Raw genomic sequence first — 6114 nt, forward strand, 5'->3', positions numbered from 1 at the left:
CTTCAAAATATGACATTTAGAACCGCCATAATTATCTTTCTAAATTAGTGTTCTCCCGCGTTTCGTTCCCTCCACGTAATTCTGAAATAATTCCCAAAATTTATTCTCTAAAACCTTTCAAATTCGTTTTCTCTTTGAAACCCTTTCTTCTTCTCTCTGCCACAAATCGTCTTCTCCCCGCCGCTCTTCTTCTTCTCTCTTCCACATCCACCATCTTCTCTATGCAACTCACTGTCCCACTCACCATTTTCTCTCTGGTACTCACTGTCTTCTCCCCGCCGCTCTCCGCCTTCTCTCTGCACACTCACCATCTTCTCTTCGCAACTCATTGTCTCACTCACCATTTTCTCTTTGCCACATCCATCATCTTCTCTCTGCAACTCACCGCCCACTCACCATTTTAGTCCCAAGAAAGCCCAATAGTGGCCCAAACATTGAAGTATTCATCTCTCTTCAAAATCCTATTTTCGGCAGCGTTGTCCCCAAAACCCTAAAACCTCCAAACGTTGTCTTGGCAACTCTCTGTGGTTGCATTCTCTCATCACTAAACAATGAGACCCCCAGAGGCGGTGGGTGCGGTGGAGGTTTCAGGGGTGGCCGCGATGGTGGCGATTTCAAGGGTGGTTGCGACGATGGCAGTCACGGTAGAGGTGGATTTGGTCATGGCGGTGGAGGATGCGCGATTTTTGCGACGATGGGCCACCTTCCAAATGCGAGGTTGTTTTTCTTCCATTACTAACGATTGGAACGAAGCTTATTCCCTTTTTCAGTGTTCCTATCTATCTCAAAAACATGATTCAGATTGGGAAAAATGATGAAATATTCAGCCCCATCAATATATCAGTGGGTTTCTTTCTTTTTCCTTTTTAACTTGTTGGTTGCTTTTTTTTTTTTGGAACGGAGTAGTGATGTTATGGTGGTTTCTTTGTGAACTTGCAGTACTTCTCGATTAAAATGATGGAAGGGATTGTTGCTACCTCTTATTCAGCTGGTGACAAGTTTTACATTGATCTAAGGAAACTGTTACCTCTTGCAAGATTTCTTCCACAACCCAAGTATGGCCTCTTTGCATCTCTTTTCCAAAAGATTAACCTTTATAAGTATCATACAATTAGTTTTCACATTGATGTGTTGTATATGGAGATGAATAAGGGTGAAGTAGCGCCCAATTATTTTTGTTCATCTTTGTTTGAGGTGAATCTAAATTATTTTGGTTTATAGTTATATGCTTTTTACTATCCATGCCACATCATTGTTTTAAGTGAATTTTGGAGTAAGAACTGTTTCCTAGGTTGTTTTTGGTGTATCCATGCCTTAAACAATTTTTTTTTTCATGATTACTTAAATTAGGAATACATTGAATGTTTAACTATTATTTAAGAAACAATTTTAAGATTACAAGTCTGCATATTACAAAGGCAATGGATGATGGAAGTTTTGAAGGGCTTGTGGATCCACGTTTAAAGGAGATTTATGACAAGCAACTAATGCCTTATATGGTGACTTGTGTTGCATTTAGCATAAGGCACTCAACAAAGAGGTGTCCAAAAATGAGTCAGGTAATTAATAATATCTCTATACATTCATTTCACTTTTCTCCTATTTTAAATCATTAATTTATCACATGTTATTTTCTCTTTCTCTATTTTCTAATTGTTGTTGTTTATATAATTTGAATAAGCTTTGTTTAACTTAAGTTATGATAGATGAATTAATGAATTAATTAGGTTGTAAGAGTACTGGAGGGTGATGTGTTAGTAGAAATGCTTAGTGAGTTTGGTGCAACCAGTGAATACGGCCTTCAACCTTCCATCCCAATAAGTGAACAATCATCTGTTGAATATGCATTGCCAGGAGGGTATGGGCTTTCATGCACACTCATTGGATATATAATATTTTTTTCATTTATTTTGTAAAATTTGAAAATTAACCCTAAACATATTTTAATTAATTTCAGGCATCGGATGATGGAAGTCGTACTTCATCACTGAACCAAAATATTATTGGATCAAGTGGAGGCAACAAGACAATTTAGAATTAGGACTATGACATTAGTTGTAATATATTCAAATAAAATTTACATTTTGACAATTTAGTTTAATTGTTTTTTGGATTAGTTTGACATTATCAACTTTGTTATCTTAATGAATGAATAAAATCATTTCTTATTATTATATTTATCAATTTTAATTATATTATGAGGTATAATTTTATTATAAAATTAATTTATCTTATAATTTAATTATATTATGAAATTTAATTGTGTACTGAAATTTAATTATAATATAAAATTAAATAATATTATGAAATCAAATTATAAAATTAAATTAAATAAATTATTACAAATATTAAAAATTAAATTAAATTTATATTATATTGTATTAAGTGGCGGTTAAAACTGCCACTATTTACGTTAGAATTGGTGTACCCAGTTTTAAAATTACGACATTTATAATTGACGCCAATTACACACTTAAAACCGCCACTTTATACAATGCATAATATGGCGTCTGCTACAACGGTTCTTAATTGACCGCCACATTAAACTTTGTGGCGGCAAGAATTCTGGCGGTACACGGTACCGACACAGACGTATAATGCGACGGTTAAAAATGCCAGTTTTTACGAAAATAACCGCCACATTATACATGTTTTTTTGTAGTGTTAGTTTGAAAAACACTTTTCTATTAAAAAGATTGAGAATGCCTATGCTTTGGATTCAATCAAGAGTGGATTACATAAACAATCTAACCCAGATCCTATCTAAGACAGCTCAGCAACAACAAGCACAGCCAAACCTTCAACATCCTTCAAAGGGTTTGGATTCTTCAAAGCTTGAACACCACTTGGTTCAACAATCTCCCCCTATTTGATGAAGACAAATCCCTGATGCTTGTGTTGTACCTGATTGAATCTGAAGCAGTTCCTGCAAAGCACAGTTTTTAAACAAAACACAGAACTTCTAATATTTGGTTAGCACAAAAACAAATATAGAGGTTCAGAACATAATATCGGAGCAAATAGCAAACAACAAACACATATAGGAGCAAAAACCTATAAGGTTTCACTAATCCAAACTGTTTTGCAGAAAATGAAAAACTGAATTTTAAACACAACATATATCTCCCCCTATTTGTCTTCACAAATAGACAAAAACGAAGAGATAAAACAAGATAATTGTTCTCAATACATCAGATTTAAAAACAGCAAAAGCAGAAAAATAGAAAACTGATACAACAAAAAAAAAAACAATCGGTTGTTTCGATACATCAACTGGTTGTTTTTCTTCATTCATCATCATCATCAGCATATTGAAGATCAAAGATTTGGTTCTGTACTGCCTCAATCTGTTCATCTAGAGTCATGAAACGTGCATCCATGCTGTCAAACCTGTTATCAAACCTCTGGAAATTATTGACACAAAGATCATGAAGATTCCTTTGATTCTCCGCAAAGCTATCAAGCCTAGTCATTATGAGTTCTTCAAAAGAAGACATGGATTGCATTCTTTCTTCTTGATTTCTAGCACCTTCACTAGGTCCAACATCTTGATGTGCTTCAGGTAGATCTTCATGTTGAAAATCCATATCTGCAGCATGTTCATCTTGTTCTTGATTAGCAGCAACACTAGATGAGGCTCCAAAGTCACCATCTTTGCTAATCCATTTGCCACCTACTTTGGTAAAACCCATTTTGATGAGAGATCCATTGTTCAACTCTTGAGTTGACTTGACCAACTCAGATGTTTCATCCTCTAGGTTCAAGATTTTGAAAGAGTTGTTGCAAGAGATGTTGCAATTGGTTGTTCTTGTGGAAGTTCAGCTGCAACAGATTTTATAGCACAAACAGAACCATAAAGCATTTAATGACATTATTGGGTACCAGATTTTCAAAGAGAGAGGACTTGACCCTGCCCTGCACGGAAAACGTCAGAAAAAACAGAAAATCACATGGTCTTCACATGTGATCTTTGACTAGTCATTAAGGCTCTTGAATTTCCAAGATTTTGGAATATATTCCTTTATGACTGTTGTAACTTCTTTCTGAGCGTATTCAGCTTTCAACACAGGTTCTTAGACCAAGGATTCTCTCTTTAATTTGATCTGCAACGGATAGAAATTCAAAAAGGAAATTAAATTGATTTCTTCACATTGATGTCAGACTCAAAACAATCGGTTGTTTCGAGAAAACAATCGGTTGTTTTTCTGCAGCAATAAACTCATTTTGAATTTTTAAGCATGAGCATAAATAAACCAAAGTAGATGAAATTTCACACTTTAAAGAGGTTATACAAACATGTAAAAGAACTTAAAACAGAAATTAATAACAGAGATAAGAAATTGTCTTATCCTTTGAGTTGTTCTTTCAATGAGCCATGTGCTTTGAGATCAAGAAGTCTTAATTTGATTGTTGAGGGCTTTTGGATAGATACATAACATTGATTCAGCTTCAATGTTGGTCTTTTCCTTCCAAAAACTTGATCAGATGACTCAGTCCTTCACACTTCTTTAGATTTCCTGCACAAGCATGAGTTCAAGCAACAAGATTTGGTCCCTTCACAAATGTGGGTCCAATTGGTTTCTTTTTCTCATTTGGAACCTCACATCCTTTAGGAATCCATTTCATGTAGCCTCTAGGAACAGAAAACTTTCTTATTTTGCAGAATCTAACCAAATGGCCCTTCTTCATGCAATAAAAGCATGTAACAACCGGTTGTTTCGATTTAACAATCGGTTGTTTTACTGGCTTTCTTAAAAACAATTTGAAAACTTATCTTGTTGATTATGTGGATTGAAACCTAAACCAACCTTTCCAAAAATACAGCTTTGAGATGCCAAGACATTCTCAAAGTTAGATTTCCCTTTTGAAAGCTTGTCCACAGTGTCAACAAGATAATGCACCTTTTTCTCAAGATTTTCACAATTTTCGCAAATGAGAGTGTCACACTTGCAAGAAGCATTTTTGAAATGATTTTCCAGGTTTTTGAAATCATTTTTTGATTTTTCAATCTCATCTTCAAGTGATTTCACTCTCTTTTCCAGCCAGCTGTTAAGTTCTTTCAATCAGTTGTTTGAAAGCACCAATCGATTAGCTTCATCGTGAGTTTCTTGAAAAGCTTCAAGCAATTCACTATAATTTTGTTCATTTAAAGAAGCACATGAACTTATCTCACTTGAGCTACATGATTCATCATCTTCTTCAACAATCAAGCAGATGTTTACTTTCTCATCTTCACTTGATGAAGAACTTGATGATGATACCTCATTTTCATCCCAAGCTATGTAGGCTCTCTTTGCTTTTCCCTTCTTGTCCTTGTAGATAGGCTTCTTCTCCTTGCTTTTGTTTGGGCAATCTTCCTTTATGTGACCTTGCTCACCACAACCAAAACAAGTATAGTTATTTGAATTAAAATCATTAGATTTCTTGTTTCCATACCTATCTTTGTTGTTGTCCTTGTTGCGGTTTGATCCTGTTGGTTGACTCGAGTGCAAGAGTCTTGCCACGTCAAAGGTATCTTCCCTCGATTAGCTTCGCACCATGCTAGCCTTCGATCTCCACGTCTTAAATCCTCTCAAGAACCTGAAGAAAACAAAGACACAGAATGGCGCCGCTGCGGCCGATCGCGCTCCGACGCTCAAGTCAGTGACGGAATAACCAAATACTAAGAGAGAAAAGCTAAACTCAAGGAAGCGTGCAAGTATTCTCTCAGCGTACTCAAGTGTTCTCAAAAGCGTAAAGAAGTGTTCTAAACGCGCGTACCTCAGAAGTTCGTTAGAGTTCCTTATATACCTGAGCACTTTCTCTCTCCTGACGGTTACACCTCTGGACACGTGGCTCGCATCCAGCTGTACACGTGTCACCATCTGGAGCCCCCTTCTACTTGAGCGTCACCTCTACTCTTCAAGCTATTCGACTAAGTTACCCATGCAAGGAGTAACTCGGTGCGTAGCTTCCTTGGAGCGCGATCTCTTCTAAGTGGCGAGTACGGGGTGTCACCATGCACACCTTCTCTGTGGTCTCGCCTGCCGCTATCACGATCTGCTTCACTTGCACATCATGCATGTTCTGGGAAACTGTTCCCTTGCCTCGACCTCTGGCTAGGGAATGATCATC

The 6114-nt window shown here is 36.5% G+C and overlaps 1 long non-coding RNA gene across 1 annotated transcript; it reads left to right on the forward strand.

The window, feature by feature from the left end:
- Positions 1-1744: 1744 nt before the first annotated feature.
- LOC137823072 (uncharacterized) lies at positions 1745-2174 on the forward strand. Its single transcript, XR_011083055.1, has 2 exons — positions 1745-1858; positions 1958-2174. It is a non-coding gene; the product is annotated as an uncharacterized lncRNA (long non-coding RNA).
- The last annotated feature ends 3940 nt before the right edge of the window (positions 2175-6114 follow it).

Source organism: Phaseolus vulgaris, chromosome 11, assembly GCF_000499845.2.
Source record: "Phaseolus vulgaris cultivar G19833 chromosome 11, P. vulgaris v2.0, whole genome shotgun sequence".
Classification (NCBI taxonomy): domain Eukaryota; kingdom Viridiplantae; phylum Streptophyta; class Magnoliopsida; order Fabales; family Fabaceae; genus Phaseolus; species Phaseolus vulgaris.